The sequence below is a fragment of the Corella eumyota genome, chromosome 6, assembly GCF_963082875.1.
Source record: "Corella eumyota chromosome 6, kaCorEumy4.1, whole genome shotgun sequence".
NCBI lineage: Eukaryota > Metazoa > Chordata > Ascidiacea > Phlebobranchia > Corellidae > Corella > Corella eumyota.
Window position 1 is genome coordinate 11,403,585 of NC_137495.1, and position 16,443 is coordinate 11,420,027.

The 16,443-nt window shown below is 37.3% G+C and overlaps 50 non-coding genes and 1 pseudogene across 50 annotated transcripts; all 51 read right to left on the reverse strand.

Moving 5' to 3' along the window:
- Positions 1–1,901: 1,901 nt before the first annotated feature.
- Positions 1,902–2,020, reverse strand: LOC145756621 (5S ribosomal RNA). The gene has a single exon (XR_014284731.1). It is a non-coding gene; the product is annotated as a 5S ribosomal RNA (ribosomal RNA).
- A 168-nt stretch (positions 2,021–2,188) lies between these two features.
- LOC145757214 (5S ribosomal RNA) lies at positions 2,189–2,298 on the reverse strand (annotated as a pseudogene).
- Positions 2,299–2,466: 168 nt separating this feature from the next.
- On the reverse strand, positions 2,467–2,585 carry LOC145756634 (5S ribosomal RNA). The gene has a single exon (XR_014284743.1). It is a non-coding gene; the product is annotated as a 5S ribosomal RNA (ribosomal RNA).
- Positions 2,586–2,753: 168 nt separating this feature from the next.
- Positions 2,754–2,872, reverse strand: LOC145756646 (5S ribosomal RNA). Its single transcript, XR_014284754.1, has one exon. It is a non-coding gene; the product is annotated as a 5S ribosomal RNA (ribosomal RNA).
- Positions 2,873–3,040: 168 nt separating this feature from the next.
- Positions 3,041–3,159, reverse strand: LOC145756658 (5S ribosomal RNA). Its single transcript, XR_014284765.1, has one exon. It is a non-coding gene; the product is annotated as a 5S ribosomal RNA (ribosomal RNA).
- A 168-nt stretch (positions 3,160–3,327) lies between these two features.
- On the reverse strand, positions 3,328–3,446 carry LOC145756529 (5S ribosomal RNA). The gene has a single exon (XR_014284642.1). It is a non-coding gene; the product is annotated as a 5S ribosomal RNA (ribosomal RNA).
- A 168-nt stretch (positions 3,447–3,614) lies between these two features.
- On the reverse strand, positions 3,615–3,733 carry LOC145756670 (5S ribosomal RNA). The gene has a single exon (XR_014284776.1). It is a non-coding gene; the product is annotated as a 5S ribosomal RNA (ribosomal RNA).
- A 168-nt stretch (positions 3,734–3,901) lies between these two features.
- On the reverse strand, positions 3,902–4,020 carry LOC145756682 (5S ribosomal RNA). Its single transcript, XR_014284787.1, has one exon. It is a non-coding gene; the product is annotated as a 5S ribosomal RNA (ribosomal RNA).
- Positions 4,021–4,188: 168 nt separating this feature from the next.
- On the reverse strand, positions 4,189–4,307 carry LOC145756254 (5S ribosomal RNA). The gene has a single exon (XR_014284384.1). It is a non-coding gene; the product is annotated as a 5S ribosomal RNA (ribosomal RNA).
- A 168-nt stretch (positions 4,308–4,475) lies between these two features.
- On the reverse strand, positions 4,476–4,594 carry LOC145756255 (5S ribosomal RNA). Its single transcript, XR_014284385.1, has one exon. It is a non-coding gene; the product is annotated as a 5S ribosomal RNA (ribosomal RNA).
- Positions 4,595–4,762: 168 nt separating this feature from the next.
- LOC145756148 (5S ribosomal RNA) lies at positions 4,763–4,881 on the reverse strand. Its single transcript, XR_014284284.1, has one exon. It is a non-coding gene; the product is annotated as a 5S ribosomal RNA (ribosomal RNA).
- A 168-nt stretch (positions 4,882–5,049) lies between these two features.
- On the reverse strand, positions 5,050–5,168 carry LOC145756804 (5S ribosomal RNA). Its single transcript, XR_014284901.1, has one exon. It is a non-coding gene; the product is annotated as a 5S ribosomal RNA (ribosomal RNA).
- Positions 5,169–5,336: 168 nt separating this feature from the next.
- Positions 5,337–5,455, reverse strand: LOC145756693 (5S ribosomal RNA). The gene has a single exon (XR_014284798.1). It is a non-coding gene; the product is annotated as a 5S ribosomal RNA (ribosomal RNA).
- A 168-nt stretch (positions 5,456–5,623) lies between these two features.
- On the reverse strand, positions 5,624–5,742 carry LOC145756256 (5S ribosomal RNA). Its single transcript, XR_014284386.1, has one exon. It is a non-coding gene; the product is annotated as a 5S ribosomal RNA (ribosomal RNA).
- A 168-nt stretch (positions 5,743–5,910) lies between these two features.
- LOC145756704 (5S ribosomal RNA) lies at positions 5,911–6,029 on the reverse strand. Its single transcript, XR_014284809.1, has one exon. It is a non-coding gene; the product is annotated as a 5S ribosomal RNA (ribosomal RNA).
- A 168-nt stretch (positions 6,030–6,197) lies between these two features.
- On the reverse strand, positions 6,198–6,316 carry LOC145756149 (5S ribosomal RNA). Its single transcript, XR_014284285.1, has one exon. It is a non-coding gene; the product is annotated as a 5S ribosomal RNA (ribosomal RNA).
- Positions 6,317–6,484: 168 nt separating this feature from the next.
- Positions 6,485–6,603, reverse strand: LOC145756715 (5S ribosomal RNA). The gene has a single exon (XR_014284820.1). It is a non-coding gene; the product is annotated as a 5S ribosomal RNA (ribosomal RNA).
- A 168-nt stretch (positions 6,604–6,771) lies between these two features.
- Positions 6,772–6,890, reverse strand: LOC145756258 (5S ribosomal RNA). Its single transcript, XR_014284388.1, has one exon. It is a non-coding gene; the product is annotated as a 5S ribosomal RNA (ribosomal RNA).
- Positions 6,891–7,058: 168 nt separating this feature from the next.
- LOC145756727 (5S ribosomal RNA) lies at positions 7,059–7,177 on the reverse strand. The gene has a single exon (XR_014284831.1). It is a non-coding gene; the product is annotated as a 5S ribosomal RNA (ribosomal RNA).
- A 168-nt stretch (positions 7,178–7,345) lies between these two features.
- Positions 7,346–7,464, reverse strand: LOC145756150 (5S ribosomal RNA). Its single transcript, XR_014284286.1, has one exon. It is a non-coding gene; the product is annotated as a 5S ribosomal RNA (ribosomal RNA).
- Positions 7,465–7,632: 168 nt separating this feature from the next.
- LOC145756739 (5S ribosomal RNA) lies at positions 7,633–7,751 on the reverse strand. Its single transcript, XR_014284842.1, has one exon. It is a non-coding gene; the product is annotated as a 5S ribosomal RNA (ribosomal RNA).
- A 168-nt stretch (positions 7,752–7,919) lies between these two features.
- On the reverse strand, positions 7,920–8,038 carry LOC145756752 (5S ribosomal RNA). The gene has a single exon (XR_014284854.1). It is a non-coding gene; the product is annotated as a 5S ribosomal RNA (ribosomal RNA).
- A 168-nt stretch (positions 8,039–8,206) lies between these two features.
- LOC145756531 (5S ribosomal RNA) lies at positions 8,207–8,325 on the reverse strand. The gene has a single exon (XR_014284644.1). It is a non-coding gene; the product is annotated as a 5S ribosomal RNA (ribosomal RNA).
- Positions 8,326–8,493: 168 nt separating this feature from the next.
- On the reverse strand, positions 8,494–8,612 carry LOC145756481 (5S ribosomal RNA). Its single transcript, XR_014284597.1, has one exon. It is a non-coding gene; the product is annotated as a 5S ribosomal RNA (ribosomal RNA).
- Positions 8,613–8,780: 168 nt separating this feature from the next.
- Positions 8,781–8,899, reverse strand: LOC145756763 (5S ribosomal RNA). The gene has a single exon (XR_014284865.1). It is a non-coding gene; the product is annotated as a 5S ribosomal RNA (ribosomal RNA).
- A 168-nt stretch (positions 8,900–9,067) lies between these two features.
- LOC145756152 (5S ribosomal RNA) lies at positions 9,068–9,186 on the reverse strand. Its single transcript, XR_014284288.1, has one exon. It is a non-coding gene; the product is annotated as a 5S ribosomal RNA (ribosomal RNA).
- A 168-nt stretch (positions 9,187–9,354) lies between these two features.
- On the reverse strand, positions 9,355–9,473 carry LOC145756153 (5S ribosomal RNA). The gene has a single exon (XR_014284289.1). It is a non-coding gene; the product is annotated as a 5S ribosomal RNA (ribosomal RNA).
- Positions 9,474–9,641: 168 nt separating this feature from the next.
- On the reverse strand, positions 9,642–9,760 carry LOC145756259 (5S ribosomal RNA). The gene has a single exon (XR_014284389.1). It is a non-coding gene; the product is annotated as a 5S ribosomal RNA (ribosomal RNA).
- Positions 9,761–9,928: 168 nt separating this feature from the next.
- Positions 9,929–10,047, reverse strand: LOC145756154 (5S ribosomal RNA). The gene has a single exon (XR_014284290.1). It is a non-coding gene; the product is annotated as a 5S ribosomal RNA (ribosomal RNA).
- A 168-nt stretch (positions 10,048–10,215) lies between these two features.
- On the reverse strand, positions 10,216–10,334 carry LOC145756775 (5S ribosomal RNA). Its single transcript, XR_014284876.1, has one exon. It is a non-coding gene; the product is annotated as a 5S ribosomal RNA (ribosomal RNA).
- Positions 10,335–10,502: 168 nt separating this feature from the next.
- LOC145756787 (5S ribosomal RNA) lies at positions 10,503–10,621 on the reverse strand. Its single transcript, XR_014284887.1, has one exon. It is a non-coding gene; the product is annotated as a 5S ribosomal RNA (ribosomal RNA).
- Positions 10,622–10,789: 168 nt separating this feature from the next.
- Positions 10,790–10,908, reverse strand: LOC145756532 (5S ribosomal RNA). Its single transcript, XR_014284645.1, has one exon. It is a non-coding gene; the product is annotated as a 5S ribosomal RNA (ribosomal RNA).
- A 168-nt stretch (positions 10,909–11,076) lies between these two features.
- On the reverse strand, positions 11,077–11,195 carry LOC145756483 (5S ribosomal RNA). The gene has a single exon (XR_014284599.1). It is a non-coding gene; the product is annotated as a 5S ribosomal RNA (ribosomal RNA).
- Positions 11,196–11,363: 168 nt separating this feature from the next.
- LOC145756801 (5S ribosomal RNA) lies at positions 11,364–11,482 on the reverse strand. Its single transcript, XR_014284898.1, has one exon. It is a non-coding gene; the product is annotated as a 5S ribosomal RNA (ribosomal RNA).
- Positions 11,483–11,650: 168 nt separating this feature from the next.
- LOC145756155 (5S ribosomal RNA) lies at positions 11,651–11,769 on the reverse strand. The gene has a single exon (XR_014284291.1). It is a non-coding gene; the product is annotated as a 5S ribosomal RNA (ribosomal RNA).
- Positions 11,770–11,937: 168 nt separating this feature from the next.
- On the reverse strand, positions 11,938–12,056 carry LOC145756156 (5S ribosomal RNA). The gene has a single exon (XR_014284292.1). It is a non-coding gene; the product is annotated as a 5S ribosomal RNA (ribosomal RNA).
- A 168-nt stretch (positions 12,057–12,224) lies between these two features.
- Positions 12,225–12,343, reverse strand: LOC145756260 (5S ribosomal RNA). The gene has a single exon (XR_014284390.1). It is a non-coding gene; the product is annotated as a 5S ribosomal RNA (ribosomal RNA).
- A 168-nt stretch (positions 12,344–12,511) lies between these two features.
- LOC145756158 (5S ribosomal RNA) lies at positions 12,512–12,630 on the reverse strand. The gene has a single exon (XR_014284294.1). It is a non-coding gene; the product is annotated as a 5S ribosomal RNA (ribosomal RNA).
- A 168-nt stretch (positions 12,631–12,798) lies between these two features.
- Positions 12,799–12,917, reverse strand: LOC145756261 (5S ribosomal RNA). The gene has a single exon (XR_014284391.1). It is a non-coding gene; the product is annotated as a 5S ribosomal RNA (ribosomal RNA).
- A 168-nt stretch (positions 12,918–13,085) lies between these two features.
- Positions 13,086–13,204, reverse strand: LOC145756812 (5S ribosomal RNA). The gene has a single exon (XR_014284909.1). It is a non-coding gene; the product is annotated as a 5S ribosomal RNA (ribosomal RNA).
- A 168-nt stretch (positions 13,205–13,372) lies between these two features.
- On the reverse strand, positions 13,373–13,491 carry LOC145756823 (5S ribosomal RNA). Its single transcript, XR_014284920.1, has one exon. It is a non-coding gene; the product is annotated as a 5S ribosomal RNA (ribosomal RNA).
- Positions 13,492–13,659: 168 nt separating this feature from the next.
- Positions 13,660–13,778, reverse strand: LOC145756159 (5S ribosomal RNA). Its single transcript, XR_014284295.1, has one exon. It is a non-coding gene; the product is annotated as a 5S ribosomal RNA (ribosomal RNA).
- Positions 13,779–13,946: 168 nt separating this feature from the next.
- On the reverse strand, positions 13,947–14,065 carry LOC145756342 (5S ribosomal RNA). The gene has a single exon (XR_014284467.1). It is a non-coding gene; the product is annotated as a 5S ribosomal RNA (ribosomal RNA).
- A 168-nt stretch (positions 14,066–14,233) lies between these two features.
- LOC145756834 (5S ribosomal RNA) lies at positions 14,234–14,352 on the reverse strand. The gene has a single exon (XR_014284933.1). It is a non-coding gene; the product is annotated as a 5S ribosomal RNA (ribosomal RNA).
- A 168-nt stretch (positions 14,353–14,520) lies between these two features.
- LOC145756846 (5S ribosomal RNA) lies at positions 14,521–14,639 on the reverse strand. Its single transcript, XR_014284944.1, has one exon. It is a non-coding gene; the product is annotated as a 5S ribosomal RNA (ribosomal RNA).
- Positions 14,640–14,807: 168 nt separating this feature from the next.
- LOC145756857 (5S ribosomal RNA) lies at positions 14,808–14,926 on the reverse strand. Its single transcript, XR_014284955.1, has one exon. It is a non-coding gene; the product is annotated as a 5S ribosomal RNA (ribosomal RNA).
- A 168-nt stretch (positions 14,927–15,094) lies between these two features.
- On the reverse strand, positions 15,095–15,213 carry LOC145756869 (5S ribosomal RNA). Its single transcript, XR_014284967.1, has one exon. It is a non-coding gene; the product is annotated as a 5S ribosomal RNA (ribosomal RNA).
- Positions 15,214–15,381: 168 nt separating this feature from the next.
- Positions 15,382–15,500, reverse strand: LOC145756160 (5S ribosomal RNA). The gene has a single exon (XR_014284296.1). It is a non-coding gene; the product is annotated as a 5S ribosomal RNA (ribosomal RNA).
- A 168-nt stretch (positions 15,501–15,668) lies between these two features.
- On the reverse strand, positions 15,669–15,787 carry LOC145756343 (5S ribosomal RNA). The gene has a single exon (XR_014284468.1). It is a non-coding gene; the product is annotated as a 5S ribosomal RNA (ribosomal RNA).
- Positions 15,788–15,955: 168 nt separating this feature from the next.
- On the reverse strand, positions 15,956–16,074 carry LOC145756880 (5S ribosomal RNA). Its single transcript, XR_014284978.1, has one exon. It is a non-coding gene; the product is annotated as a 5S ribosomal RNA (ribosomal RNA).
- Positions 16,075–16,242: 168 nt separating this feature from the next.
- LOC145756892 (5S ribosomal RNA) lies at positions 16,243–16,361 on the reverse strand. Its single transcript, XR_014284989.1, has one exon. It is a non-coding gene; the product is annotated as a 5S ribosomal RNA (ribosomal RNA).
- Between the last annotated feature and the right edge of the window lie 82 nt (positions 16,362–16,443).

A 16,443-nucleotide genomic window follows, 5' to 3' on the forward strand; every position in this document is an offset into this window, starting at 1 on the left:
GCCTTTGCCGGTTTAATAGTTATTTTCTCCTCACTTAACTTTTGCATTCTCGGTACTTTGCCGGTGCTTAAATTTTTCACGTCCCTCTCGGTAAGTTTTTCTTCCATTAGGAACATGGATCATCTGTATGCATCCAGAATGATCAGAACATGATGGGTTATTTGATATCGAGATGTTGGACAAAGGTAAATCAACGCAATGGGGTGTACAGTCCTGACAGTGTTTGCCTAAGTTTTTAAAAGGTCTTATTTTTCTCGACATACGCGGAATAAAACAGGAATCAGTTACAGGTACGTTTGACAATTCCACACACTCTTTTGTAAGTTCGTGACATAGCAGGTTTCTAGCAAAATCAGTAGATAAGTTCAAATTTATTTACGCGCCAAATCCTATACACAGATCTCGTGTTAATAAGAAAAGAATTGTGTGAGCGATAATCAAATATATAAAACATGTGATAAGTAATACAATTAAAGTGTTATTTGAGAATGTCCACAATTTACTGGGTTAAGTAGAAATAAACTTTATCATCATAAACGTTTCGAAAACTTCGGTAAATAAAAACGATTGTGCGGTGGGTTTCCCGCGGCTACAGAAATTTTCTTCGAGGTTGTCCAGTTTGATCATCAGGCATAGTTCGTAACATAAAAAAAACTGGGAAAAGAATAATTCAAAGTCTCAGAGGTATGGGGTAAACGAAATAAATAGTTAGCAAAAACAGATTTAACAGCATGGGTAGGGTGTAAGTTAGATAAGGTAAAGGTAGATGCCATGGTTGGGTTAAGAACCTGGTCACCGGTTAAAATACATTACCCTACGATATCGCGTTGCCCCACCTAACATTTTTAGTGCCATTACAACCTAAGTCAACATCATTACCAGAAAATTAAAATCAACATTATCACGAAAAGATACAACTCTCTTATTAGACTGATTACGTTTAGAAAATAAAGAGGGTAACATAATCGTTAAATACAATATAATTATACACTACATAAAACACCAAAAATATATACTCATAATATACAAAAATAAAAAGGGTACTTATTGTTCGTTGACGAAGATCTTCTTGTTGGTATGGTCAACACGGGCTTGCTGATATAAGACAATAAATCCAAACAGTATTGCGTCCAACATTTTTGCGATGTTCACAGCGTGAGTCAGGTGCTACAAGTCCTGATTGTTAGAATTCTCACACTTTAATCACAGAGGGCAGTCACCAATTTGTAGCGGTCTCCGTCGACCCAATCGGAAGGTTTTATTTTTAAGATAATGACAGTTAATTGTTTTTCTTAACTAGCTAATTGCTCGTCTGCTGGTTAGGAATTCTTAAATTAACCACGCAGGTGAATTCACTGTATAATTATATTATACGGCAATTTCTTATAAAGTCGAATTCAAATTTCATTAACGGTAAATCAAAAACGTAAAATTCCAAAATCAAAAATCCAACTACTTTGTAGAAAGGCATAAGAAAAACTTATTTTGAAAAAGAATAACAAAGAATCGAATCCCATGTCAAAAGCAAACCACAGATTTTAAAAACAAGTTTAAGATTAAAAGACATATCAAAATAGGAGTTAATATAAGGTTTTGATGAAATCAAGAAATGATAACAAAAATAATTCCCACCAAATGTGAAATAGTTAAATTTAATTGTTTTTAATGTGAATGAAAGGTTAGCTTATGCACAATAAGCTACAGGGTGTACTCAACGTGGTATGGTCGTAGGCAATGTGATGTGGTGAGCCAACACATTTATCATTAACCGTGTATATTTAAAATAAAATAAATGACTTGCGTCGCTTAGCAATTATATCAAATATATTAGTTTTCAAAAATTTTGATAAAAAATGACTTCTACATAAAGTACTTTCTAATATGCTATAAAACTTATAAAATGCCTACGACACCCGGTATTCCCAGGCGGTCACCCATCCAAGTACTAACCGGGCCCGACGTTGCTTAACTTCCCAGATCGGACGAGATGGGGTGTACTCAACGTGGTATGGTCGTAGGCAATGTGATGTGGTGAGCCAACACATTTATCATTAACCGTGTATATTTAAAATAAAATAAATGACTTGCGTCGCTTAGCAATTATATCAAATATATTAGTTTTCAAAAATTTTGATAAAAAATGACTTCTACATAAAGTACTTTCTAATATGCTAAAAAACTTATAAAATGCCTACGACACCCGGTATTCCCAGGCGGTCACCCATCCAAGTACTAACCGGGCCCGACGTTGCTTAATCGGACGAGATGGGGTGTACTCAACGTGGTATGGTCGTAGGCAATGTGATGTGGTGAGCCAACACATTTATCATTAACCGTGTATATTTAAAATAAAATAAATGACTTGCGTCCTTTAGAAGTTATATCAAATATATTAGTTTTCAAAAATTTTGATAAAAAATGACTTCTACATAAAGTACTTTCTAATATGCTATAAAACTTATAAAATGCCTACGACACCCGGTATTCCCAGGCGGTCACCCATCCAAGTACTAACCGGGCCCGACGTTGCTTAACTTCCCAGATCGGACGAGATGGGGTGTACTCAACGTGGTATGGTCGTAGGCAATGTGATGTGGTGAGCCAACACATTTATCATTAACCGTGTATATTTAAAATAAAATAAATGACTTGCGTCCTTTAGAAGTTATATCAAATATATTAATTTTCAAAAATTTTGATAAAAAATGACTTCTACATAAAGTACTTTCTAATATGCTATAAAACTTATAAAATGCCTACGACACCCGGTATTCCCAGGCGGTCACCCATCCAAGTACTAACCGGGCCCGACGTTGCTTAACTTCCCAGATCGGACGAGATGGGGTGTACTCAACGTGGTATGGTCGTAGGCAATGTGAAGTGGTGAGCCAACACATTTATCATTAACCGTGTATATTTAAAATAAAATAAATGACTTGCGTCCCTTAGCAGTTATATCAAATATATTAATTTTCAAAAATTTTGATAAAAAATGACTTCTACATAAGGTACTTTCTAATATGCTAAAAAACTTATAAAATGCCTACGACACCCGGTATTCCCAGGCGGTCACCCATCCAAGTACTAACCGGGCCCGACGTTGCTTAACTTCCCAGATCGGACGAGATGGGGTGTACTCAACGTGGTATGGTCGTAGGCAATGTGATGTGGTGAGCCAACACATTTATCATTAACCGTGTATATTTAAAATAAAATAAATGACTTGCGTCCCTTAGAAGTTATATCAAATATATTAATTTTCAAAAATTTTGATAAAAAATGACTTCTACATAAAGTACTTTCTAATATGCTAAAAAACTTATAAAATGCCTACGACACCCGGTATTCCCAGGCGGTCACCCATCCAAGTACTAACCGGGCCCGACGTTGCTTAACTTCCCAGATCGGACGAGATGGGGTGTACTGAACGTGGTATGGTCGTAGGCAATGTGATGTGGTGAGCCAACACATTTATCATTAACCGTGTATATTTAAAATAAAATAAATGACTTGCGTCCTTTAGAAGTTATATCAAATATATTAGTTTTCAAAAATTTTGATAAAAAATGACTTCTACATAAAGTACTTTCTAATATGCTATAAAACTTATAAAATGCCTACGACACCCGGTATTCCCAGGCGGTCACCCATCCAAGTACTAACCGGGCCCGACGTTGCTTAACTTCCCAGATCGGACGAGATGGGGTGTACTCAACGTGGTATGGTCGTAGGCAATGTGATGTGGTGAGCCAACACATTTATCATTAACCGTGTATATTTAAAATAAAATAAATGACTTGCGTCCTTTAGAAGTTATATCAAATATATTAATTTTCAAAAATTTTGATAAAAAATGACTTCTACATAAAGTACTTTCTAATATGCTATAAAACTTATAAAATGCCTACGACACCCGGTATTCCCAGGCGGTCACCCATCCAAGTACTAACCGGGCCCGACGTTGCTTAACTTCCCAGATCGGACGAGATGGGGTGTACTCAACGTGGTATGGTCGTAGGCAATGTGAAGTGGTGAGCCAACACATTTATCATTAACCGTGTATATTTAAAATAAAATAAATGACTTGCGTCCCTTAGAAGTTATATCAAATATATTAATTTTCAAAAATTTTGATAAAAAATGACTTCTACATAAAGTACTTTCTAATATGCTATAAAACTTATAAAATGCCTACGACACCCGGTATTCCCAGGCGGTCACCCATCCAAGTACTAACCGGGCCCGACGTTGCTTAACTTCCCAGATCGGACGAGATGGGGTGTACTCAACGTGGTATGGTCGTAAGCAATGTGATGTGGTGAGCCAACACATTTATCATTAACCGTGTATATTTAAAATAAAATAAATGACTTGCGTCGCTTAGCAATTATATCAAATATATTAGTTTTCAAAAATTTTGATAAAAAATGACTTCTACATAAAGTACTTTCTAATATGCTATAAAACTTATAAAATGCCTACGACACCCGGTATTCCCAGGCGGTCACCCATCCAAGTACTAACCGGGCCCGACGTTGCTTAACTTCCCAGATCGGACGAGATGGGGTGTACTCAACGTGGTATGGTCGTAAGCAATGTGATGTGGTGAGCCAACACATTTATCATTAACCGTGTATATTTAAAATAAAATAAATGACTTGCGTCGCTTAGCAATTATATCAAATATATTAGTTTTCAAAAATTTTGATAAAAAATGACTTCTACATAAAGTACTTTCTAATATGCTATAAAACTTATAAAATGCCTACGACACCCGGTATTCCCAAGCGGTCACCCATCCAAGTACTAACCGGGCCCGACGTTGCTTAACTTCCCAGATCGGACGAGATGGGGTGTACTCAACGTGGTATGGTCGTAGGCAATGTGATGTGGTGAGCCAACACATTTATCATTAACCGTGTATATTTAAAATAAAATAAATGACTTGCGTCCCTTAGAAGTTATATCAAATATATTAATTTTCAAAAATTTTGATAAAAAATGACTTCTACATAAAGTACTTTCTAATATGCTATAAAACTTATAAAATGCCTACGACACCCGGTATTCCCAGGCGGTCACCCATCCAAGTACTAACCGGGCCCGACGTTGCTTAACTTCCCAGATCGGACAAGATGGGGTGTACTCAACGTGGTATGGTCGTAAGCAATGTGATGTGGTGAGCCAACACATTTATCATTAACCGTGTATATTTAAAATAAAATAAATGACTTGCGTCGCTTAGCAATTATATCAAATATATTAGTTTTCAAAAATTTTGATAAAAAATGACTTCTACATAAAGTACTTTCTAATATGCTATAAAACTTATAAAATGCCTACGACACCCGGTATTCCCAGGCGGTCACCCATCCAAGTACTAACCGGGCCCGACGTTGCTTAACTTCCCAGATCGGACGAGATGGGGTGTACTCAACGTGGTATGGTCGTAGGCAATGTGATGTGGTGAGCCAACACATTTATCATTAACCGTGTATATTTAAAATAAAATAAATGACTTGCGTCCCTTAGAAGTTATATCAAATATATTAATTTTCAAAAATTTTGATAAAAAATGACTTCTACATAAAGTACTTTCTAATATGCTATAAAACTTATAAAATGCCTACGACACCCGGTATTCCCAGGCGGTCACCCATCCAAGTACTAACCGGGCCCGACGTTGCTTAACTTCCCAGATCGGACGAGATGGGGTGTACTCAACGTGGTATGGTCGTAAGCAATGTGATGTGGTGAGCCAACACATTTATCATTAACCGTGTATATTTAAAATAAAATAAATGACTTGCGTCGCTTAGCAATTATATCAAATATATTAGTTTTCAAAAATTTTGATAAAAAATGACTTCTACATAAAGTACTTTCTAATATGCTATAAAACTTATAAAATGCCTACGACACCCGGTATTCCCAGGCGGTCACCCATCCAAGTACTAACCGGGCCCGACGTTGCTTAACTTCCCAGATCGGACGAGATGGGGTGTACTCAACGTGGTATGGTCGTAGGCAATGTGATGTGGTGAGCCAACACATTTATCATTAACCGTGTATATTTAAAATAAAATAAATGACTTGCGTCGCTTAGCAATTATATCAAATATATTAGTTTTCAAAAATTTTGATAAAAAATGACTTCTACATAAGGTACTTTCTAATATGCTATAAAACTTATAAAATGCCTACGACACCCGGTATTCCCAAGCGGTCACCCATCCAAGTACTAACCGGGCCCGACGTTGCTTAACTTCCCAGATCGGACGAGATGGGGTGTACTCAACGTGGTATGGTCGTAGGCAATGTGATGTGGTGAGCCAACACATTTATCATTAACCGTGTATATTTAAAATAAAATAAATGACTTGCGTCCCTTAGAAGTTATATCAAATATATTAATTTTCAAAAATTTTGATAAAAAATGACTTCTACATAAAGTACTTTCTAATATGCTATAAAACTTATAAAATGCCTACGACACCCGGTATTCCCAGGCGGTCACCCATCCAAGTACTAACCGGGCCCGACGTTGCTTAACTTCCCAGATCGGACGAGATGGGGTGTACTCAACGTGGTATGGTCGTAGGCAATGTGATGTGGTGAGCCAACACATTTATCATTAACCGTGTATATTTAAAATAAAATAAATGACTTGCGTCCCTTAGAAGTTATATCAAATATATTAATTTTCAAAAATTTTGATAAAAAATGACTTCTACATAAAGTACTTTCTAATATGCTATAAAACTTATAAAATGCCTACGACACCCGGTATTCCCAGGCGGTCACCCATCCAAGTACTAACCGGGCCCGACGTTGCTTAACTTCCCAGATCGGACGAGATGGGGTGTACTCAACGTGGTATGGTCGTAAGCAATGTGATGTGGTGAGCCAACACATTTATCATTAACCGTGTATATTTAAAATAAAATAAATGACTTGCGTCGCTTAGCAATTATATCAAATATATTAGTTTTCAAAAATTTTGATAAAAAATGACTTCTACATAAAGTACTTTCTAATATGCTATAAAACTTATAAAATGCCTACGACACCCGGTATTCCCAGGCGGTCACCCATCCAAGTACTAACCGGGCCCGACGTTGCTTAACTTCCCAGATCGGACGAGATGGGGTGTACTCAACGTGGTATGGTCGTAGGCAATGTGATGTGGTGAGCCAACACATTTATCATTAACCGTGTATATTTAAAATAAAATAAATGACTTGCGTCGCTTAGCAATTATATCAAATATATTAGTTTTCAAAAATTTTGATAAAAAATGACTTCTACATAAGGTACTTTCTAATATGCTATAAAACTTATAAAATGCCTACGACACCCGGTATTCCCAAGCGGTCACCCATCCAAGTACTAACCGGGCCCGACGTTGCTTAACTTCCCAGATCGGACGAGATGGGGTGTACTCAACGTGGTATGGTCGTAGGCAATGTGATGTGGTGAGCCAACACATTTATCATTAACCATGTATATTTAAAATAAAATAAATGACTTGCGTCCCTTAGAAGTTATATCAAATATATTAATTTTCAAAAATTTTGATAAAAAATGACTTCTACATAAAGTACTTTCTAATATGCTATAAAACTTATAAAATGCCTACGACACCCGGTATTCCCAGGCGGTCACCCATCCAAGTACTAACCGGGCCCGACGTTGCTTAACTTCCCAGATCGGACGAGATGGGGTGTACTCAACGTGGTATGGTCGTAGGCAATGTGATGTGGTGAGCCAACACATTTATCATTAACCGTGTATATTTAAAATAAAATAAATGACTTGCGTCGCTTAGCAATTATATCAAATATATTAGTTTTCAAAAATTTTGATAAAAAATGACTTCTACATAAAGTACTTTCTAATATGCTAAAAAACTTATAAAATGCCTACGACACCCGGTATTCCCAGGCGGTCACCCATCCAAGTACTAACCGGGCCCGACGTTGCTTAACTTCCCAGATCGGACGAGATGGGGTGTACTCAACGTGGTATGGTCGTAGGCAATGTGATGTGGTGAGCCAACACATTTATCATTAACCGTGTATATTTAAAATAAAATAAATGACTTGCGTCGCTTAGCAGTTATATCAAATATATTAATTTTCAAAAATTTTGATAAAAAATGACTTCTACATAAGGTACTTTCTAATATGCTAAAAAACTTATAAAATGCCTACGACACCCGGTATTCCCAGGCGGTCACCCATCCAAGTACTAACCGGGCCCGACGTTGCTTAACTTCCCAGATCGGACGAGATGGGGTGTACTGAACGTGGTATGGTCGTAGGCAATGTGATGTGGTGAGCCAACACATTTATCATTAACCGTGTATATTTAAAATAAAATAAATGACTTGCGTCCTTTAGAAGTTATATCAAATATATTAGTTTTCAAAAATTTTGATAAAAAATGACTTCTACATAAAGTACTTTCTAATATGCTATAAAACTTATAAAATGCCTACGACACCCGGTATTCCCAGGCGGTCACCCATCCAAGTACTAACCGGGCCCGACGTTGCTTAACTTCCCAGATCGGACGAGATGGGGTGTACTTAACGTGGTATGGTCGTAGGCAATGTGATGTGGTGAGCCAACACATTTATCATTAACCGTGTATATTTAAAATAAAATAAATGACTTGCGTCCTTTAGAAGTTATATCAAATATATTAATTTTCAAAAATTTTGATAAAAAATGACTTCTACATAAAGTACTTTCTAATATGCTATAAAACTTATAAAATGCCTACGACACCCGGTATTCCCAGGCGGTCACCCATCCAAGTACTAACCGGGCCCGACGTTGCTTAACTTCCCAGATCGGACGAGATGGGGTGTACTCAACGTGGTATGGTCGTAGGCAATGTGAAGTGGTGAGCCAACACATTTATCATTAACCGTGTATATTTAAAATAAAATAAATGACTTGCGTCCCTTAGCAGTTATATCAAATATATTAATTTTCAAAAATTTTGATAAAAAATGACTTCTACATAAGGTACTTTCTAATATGCTAAAAAACTTATAAAATGCCTACGACACCCGGTATTCCCAAGCGGTCACCCATCCAAGTACTAACCGGGCCCGACGTTGCTTAACTTCCCAGATCGGACGAGATGGGGTGTACTCAACGTGGTATGGTCGTAGGCAATGTGATGTGGTGAGCCAACACATTTATCATTAACCGTGTATATTTAAAATAAAATAAATGACTTGCGTCCCTTAGAAGTTATATCAAATATATTAATTTTCAAAAATTTTGATAAAAAATGACTTCTACATAAGGTACTTTCTAATATGCTAAAAAACTTATAAAATGCCTACGACACCCGGTATTCCCAAGCGGTCACCCATCCAAGTACTAACCGGGCCCGACGTTGCTTAACTTCCCAGATCGGACGAGATGGGGTGTACTCAACGTGGTATGGTCGTAGGCAATGTGATGTGGTGAGCCAACACATTTATCATTAACCGTGTATATTTAAAATAAAATAAATGACTTGCGTCCCTTAGAAGTTATATCAAATATATTAATTTTCAAAAATTTTGATAAAAAATGACTTCTACATAAAGTACTTTCTAAATTGCTATAAAACTTATAAAATGCCTACGACACCCGGTATTCCCAGGCGGTCACCCATCCAAGTACTAACCGGGCCCGACGTTGCTTAACTTCCCAGATCGGACGAGATGGGGTGTACTCAACGTGGTATGGTCGTAAGCAATGTGATGTCGTGAGCCAACACATTTATCATTAACCGTGTATATTTAAAATAAAATAAATGACTTGCGTCGCTTAGCAATTATATCAAATATATTAGTTTTCAAAAATTTTGATAAAAAATGACTTCTACATAAAGTACTTTCTAATATGCTATAAAACTTATAAAATGCCTACGACACCCGGTATTCCCAAGCGGTCACCCATCCAAGTACTAACCGGGCCCGACGTTGCTTAACTTCCCAGATCGGACGAGATGGGGTGTACTCAACGTGGTATGGTCGTAGGCAATGTGATGTGGTGAGCCAACACATTTATCATTAACCGTGTATATTTAAAATAAAATAAATGACTTGCGTCCCTTAGAAGTTATATCAAATATATTAATTTTCAAAAATTTTGATAAAAAATGACTTCTACATAAAGTACTTTCTAATATGCTATAAAACTTATAAAATGCCTACGACACCCGGTATTCCCAGGCGGTCACCCATCCAAGTACTAACCGGGCCCGACGTTGCTTAACTTCCCAGATCGGACGAGATGGGGTGTACTCAACGTGGTATGGTCGTAGGCAATGTGATGTGGTGAGCCAACACATTTATCATTAACCGTGTATATTTAAAATAAAATAAATGACTTGCGTCGCTTAGCAATTATATCAAATATATTAGTTTTCAAAAATTTTGATAAAAAATGTCTTCTACATAAAGTACTTTCTAATATGCTAAAAAACTTATAAAATGCCTACGACACCCGGTATTCCCAGGCGGTCACCCATCCAAGTACTAACCGGGCCCGACGTTGCTTAACTTCCCAGATCGGACGAGATGGGGTGTACTCAACGTGGTATGGTCGTAGGCAATGTGATGTGGTGAGCCAACACATTTATCATTAACCGTGTATATTTAAAATAAAATAAATGACTTGCGTCGCTTAGCAGTTATATCAAATATATTAATTTTCAAAAATTTTGATAAAAAATGACTTCTACATAAGGTACTTTCTAATATGCTAAAAAACTTATAAAATGCCTACGACACCCGGTATTCCCAGGCGGTCACCCATCCAAGTACTAACCGGGCCCGACGTTGCTTAACTTCCCAGATCGGACGAGATGGGGTGTACTGAACGTGGTATGGTCGTAGGCAATGTGATGTGGTGAGCCAACACATTTATCATTAACCGTGTATATTTAAAATAAAATAAATGACTTGCGTCCTTTAGAAGTTATATCAAATATATTAGTTTTCAAAAATTTTGATAAAAAATGACTTCTACATAAAGTACTTTCTAATATGCTATAAAACTTATAAAATGCCTACGACACCCGGTATTCCCAGGCGGTCACCCATCCAAGTACTAACCGGGCCCGACGTTGCTTAACTTCCCAGATCGGACGAGATGGGGTGTACTTAACGTGGTATGGTCGTAGGCAATGTGATGTGGTGAGCCAACACATTTATCATTAACCGTGTATATTTAAAATAAAATAAATGACTTGCGTCCTTTAGAAGTTATATCAAATATATTAATTTTCAAAAATTTTGATAAAAAATGACTTCTACATAAAGTACTTTCTAATATGCTATAAAACTTATAAAATGCCTACGACACCCGGTATTCCCAGGCGGTCACCCATCCAAGTACTAACCGGGCCCGACGTTGCTTAACTTCCCAGATCGGACGAGATGGGGTGTACTCAACGTGGTATGGTCGTAGGCAATGTGAAGTGGTGAGCCAACACATTTATCATTAACCGTGTATATTTAAAATAAAATAAATGACTTGCGTCCCTTAGCAGTTATATCAAATATATTAATTTTCAAAAATTTTGATAAAAAATGACTTCTACATAAGGTACTTTCTAATATGCTAAAAAACTTATAAAATGCCTACGACACCCGGTATTCCCAAGCGGTCACCCATCCAAGTACTAACCGGGCCCGACGTTGCTTAACTTCCCAGATCGGACGAGATGGGGTGTACTCAACGTGGTATGGTCGTAGGCAATGTGATGTGGTGAGCCAACACATTTATCATTAACCGTGTATATTTAAAATAAAATAAATGACTTGCGTCCCTTAGAAGTTATATCAAATATATTAATTTTCAAAAATTTTGATAAAAAATGACTTCTACATAAGGTACTTTCTAATATGCTAAAAAACTTATAAAATGCCTACGACACCCGGTATTCCCAAGCGGTCACCCATCCAAGTACTAACCGGGCCCGACGTTGCTTAACTTCCCAGATCGGACGAGATGGGGTGTACTCAACGTGGTATGGTCGTAGGCAATGTGATGTGGTGAGCCAACACATTTATCATTAACCGTGTATATTTAAAATAAAATAAATGACTTGCGTCCCTTAGAAGTTATATCAAATATATTAATTTTCAAAAATTTTGATAAAAAATGACTTCTACATAAAGTACTTTCTAATATGCTATAAAACTTATAAAATGCCTACGACACCCGGTATTCCCAGGCGGTCACCCATCCAAGTACTAACCGGGCCCGACGTTGCTTAACTTCCCAGATCGGACGAGATGGGGTGTACTCAACGTGGTATGGTCGTAAGCAATGTGATGTCGTGAGCCAACACATTTATCATTAACCGTGTATATTTAAAATAAAATAAATGACTTGCGTCGCTTAGCAATTATATCAAATATATTAGTTTTCAAAAATTTTGATAAAAAATGACTTCTACATAAAGTACTTTCTAATATGCTATAAAACTTATAAAATGCCTACGACACCCGGTATTCCCAAGCGGTCACCCATCCAAGTACTAACCGGGCCCGACGTTGCTTAACTTCCCAGATCGGACGAGATGGGGTGTACTCAACGTGGTATGGTCGTAGGCAATGTGATGTGGTGAGCCAACACATTTATCATTAACCGTGTATATTTAAAATAAAATAAATGACTTGCGTCCCTTAGAAGTTATATCAAATATATTAATTTTCAAAAATTTTGATAAAAAATGACTTCTACATAAAGTACTTTCTAATATGCTATAAAACTTATAAAATGCCTACGACACCCGGTATTCCCAGGCGGTCACCCATCCAAGTACTAACCGGGCCCGACGTTGCTTAACTTCCCAGATCGGACGAGATGGGGTGTACTCAACGTGGTATGGTCGTAAGCAATGTGATGTGGTGAGCCAACACATTTATCATTAACCGTGTATATTTAAAATAAAATAAATGACTTGCGTCGCTTAGCAATTATATCAAATATATTAGTTTTCAAAAATTTTGATAAAAAATGACTTCTACATAAAGTACTTTCGAATATGCTATAAAACTTATAAAATGCCTACGACACCCGGTATTCCCAGGCGGTCACCCATCCAAGTACTAACCGGGCCCGACGTTGCTTAACTTCCCAGATCGGACGAGATGGGGTGTACTCAACGTGGTATGGTCGTAGGCAATGTGATGTGGTGAGCCAACACATTTATCATTAACCGTGTATATTTAAAATAAAATAAATGACTTGCGTCCCTTAGAAGTTATATCAAATATATTAATTTTCAAAAATTTTGATAAAAAATGACTTCTACATAAAATACTTTCTAATATGCTATAAAACTTATAAAATGCCTACGACACCCGGTATTCCCAGGCGGTCACCCATCCAAGTACTAACCGGGCCCGACGTTGCTTAACTTCCCAGATCGGACGAGATGGGGTGTACTCAACGTGGTATGGTCGTAGGCAATGTGAAGTGGTGAGCCAACACATTTATCATTAACCGTGTATATTTAAAATAAAATAAATGACTTGCGTCCCTTAGCAGTTATATCAAATATATTAATTTTCAAAAATTTTGATAAAAAATGACTTCTACATAAGGTACTTTCTAATATGCTAAAAAACTTATAAAATGCCTACGACACCCGGTATTCCCAAGCGGTCACCCATCCAAGTACTAACCGGGCCCGACGTTGCTTAACTTCCCAGATCGGACGAGATGGGGTGTACTCAACGTGGTATGGTCGTAGGCAATGTGATGTGGTGAGCCAACACATTTATCATTAACCGTGTATATTTAAAATAAAATAAATGACTTGCGTCCCTTAGAAGTTATATCAAATATATTAATTTTCAAAAATTTTGATAAAAAATGACTTCTACATAAAGTACTTTCTAATATGCTATAAAACTTATAAAATGCCTACGACACCCGGTATTCCCAGGCGGTCACCCATCCAAGTACTAACCGGGCCCGACGTTGCTTAACTACCCAGATCGGACGAGATGGGGTGTACTCAACGTGGTATGGTCGTAGGCAATGTGATGTGGTGAGCCAACACATTTATCATTAACCGTGTATATTTAAAATAAAATAAATGACTTGCGTCCTTTAGAAGTTATATCAAATATATTAGTTTTCAAAAATTTTGATAAAAAATGACTTCTACATAAAGTACTTTCTAATATGCTATAAAACTTATAAAATGCCTACGACACCCGGTATTCCCAGGCGGTCACCCATCCAAGTACTAACCGGGCCCGACGTTGCTTAACTTCCCAGATCGGACGAGATGGGGTGTACTCAACGTGGTATGGTCGTAGGCAATGTGATGTGGTGAGCCAACACATTTATCATTAACCGTGTATATTTAAAATAAAATAAATGACTTGCGTCCTTTAGAAGTTATATCAAATATATTAATTTTCAAAAATTTTGATAAAAAATGACTTCTACATAAAGTACTTTCTAATATGCTATAAAACTTATAAAATGCCTACGACACCCGGTATTCCCAGGCGGTCACCCATCCAAGTACTAACCGGGCCCGACGTTGCTTAACTTCCCAGATCGGACGAGATGGGGTGTACTCAACGTGGTATGGTCGTAGGCAATGTGAAGTGGTGAGCCAACACATTTATCATTAACCGTGTATATTTAAAATAAAATAAATGACTTGCGTCCCTTAGCAGTTATATCAAATATATTAATTTTCAAAAATTTTGATAAAAAATGACTTCTACATAAGGTACTTTCTAATATGCTAAAAAACTTATAAAATGCCTACGACACCCGGTATTCCCAGGCGGTCACCCATCCAAGTACTAACCGGGCCCGACGTTGCTTAACTTCCCAGATCGGACGAGATGGGGTGTACTCAACGTGGTATGGTCGTAGGCAATGTGATGTGGTGAGCCAACACATTTATCATTAACCGTGTATATTTAAAATAAAATAAATGACTTGCGTCCTTTAGAAGTTATATCAAATATATTAGTTTTCAAAAATTTTGATAAAAAATGACTTCTACATAAAGTACTTTCTAATATGCTATAAAACTTATAAAATGCCTACGACACCCGGTATTCCCAGGCGGTCACCCATCCAAGTACTAACCGGGCCCGACGTTGCTTAACTTCCCAGATCGGACGAGATGGGGTGTACTCAACGTGGTATGGTCGTAGGCAATGTGAAGTGGTGAGCCAACACATTTATCATTAACCGTGTATATTTAAAATAAAATAAATGACTTGCGTCCCTTAGCAGTTATATCAAATATATTAATTTTCAAAAATTTTGATAAAAATTGACTTCTACATAAGGTACTTTCTAATATGCTAAAAAACTTATAAAATGCCTACGACACCCGGTATTCCCAAGCGGTCACCCATCCAAGTACTAACCGGGCCCGACGTTGCTTAACTTCCCAGATCGGACGAGATGGGGTGTACTCAACGTGGTATGGTCGTAGGCAATGTGATGTGGTGAGCCAACACATTTATCATTAACCGTGTATATTTAAAATAAAATAAATGACTTGCGTCCCTTAGAAGTTATATCAAATATATTAATTTTCAAAAATTTTGATAAAAAATGACTTCTACATAAAGTACTTTCTAATATGCTATAAAACTTATAAAATGCCTACGACACCCGGTATTCCCAGGCGGTCACCCATCCAAGTACTAACCGGGCCCGACGTTGCTTAACTACCCAGATCGGACGAGATGGGGTGTACTCAACGTGGTATGGTCGTAGGCAATGTGATGTGGTGAGCCAACACATTTATCATTAACCGTGTATATTTAAAATAAAATAAATGACTTGCGTCCTTTAGAAGTTATATCAAATATATTAGTTTTCAAAAATTTTGATAAAAAATGACTTCTACATAAAGTACTTTCTAATATGCTATAAAACTTATAAAATGCCTACGACACCCGGTATTCCCAGGCGGTCACCCATCCAAGTACTAACCGGGCCCGACGTTGCTTAACTTCCCAGATCGGACGAGATGGGGTGTACTCAACGTGGTATGGTCGTAGGCAATGTGATGTGGTGAGCCAACACATTTATCATTAACCGTGTATATTTAAAATAAAATAAATGACTTGCGTCCTTTAGAAGTTATATCAAATATATTAATTTTCAAAAATTTTGATAAAAAATGACTTCTACATAAAGTACTTTCTAATATGCTATAAAACTTATAAAATGCCTACGACACCCGGTATTCCCAGGCGGTCACCCATCCAAGTACTAACCGGGCCCGACGTTGCTTAACTTCCCAGATCGGACGAGATGGGGTGTACTCAACGTGGTATGGTCGTAGGCAATGTGAAGTGGTGAGCCAACACATTTATCATTAACCGTGTATATTTAAAATAAAATAAATGACTTGCGTCCCTTAGCAGTT